Here is a 281-nt window from a genome sequence, read left to right on the forward strand (position 1 = left end):
AGTTTGCTTTACGATCTGTGAAGAAAAAATAAATCCAGATAATCCAGTGATGGAAACAGTGACATCTCCTTGAGGAATTTTCGATAAAAAAAAGTTATGCATGCGTCTGTGTGTGATCGAGTGTCTGTCTAACATGGTCAAGAGTCTGAGCCCTTTGACGTGATATCTCTGTCGATACTTTTTGGTAAGTTTCGGTAAAAAAAAGAAAAAAAATTTGTATTGGTTAGGTGTGATTTGCTTTAAAGGCATTCGGTTATCTCTTTGTGAGTTTCTGTGGAGTT

General features: G+C 36.3%; 1 protein-coding gene across 3 annotated transcripts in view; it reads left to right on the forward strand.

Annotated features, from left to right (window-relative positions):
- Positions 1 to 281, forward strand: part of LOC119594393 (sodium/potassium/calcium exchanger Nckx30C-like) — a 174335-nt gene that overhangs the window by 534 nt on the left and 173520 nt on the right. For all 3 annotated transcript variants that reach the window (XM_037943455.1, XM_037943456.1, XM_037943457.1), the window contains exon 2: positions 3 to 184. The gene's annotated coding sequence lies outside the window, so the exon portion shown is untranslated. The remainder of the gene's footprint in view (positions 1 to 2; positions 185 to 281) is intronic.

Source organism: Penaeus monodon, chromosome 33 (assembly GCF_015228065.2).
Source record: "Penaeus monodon isolate SGIC_2016 chromosome 33, NSTDA_Pmon_1, whole genome shotgun sequence".
In the NCBI taxonomy this organism is placed as follows: domain Eukaryota; kingdom Metazoa; phylum Arthropoda; class Malacostraca; order Decapoda; family Penaeidae; genus Penaeus; species Penaeus monodon.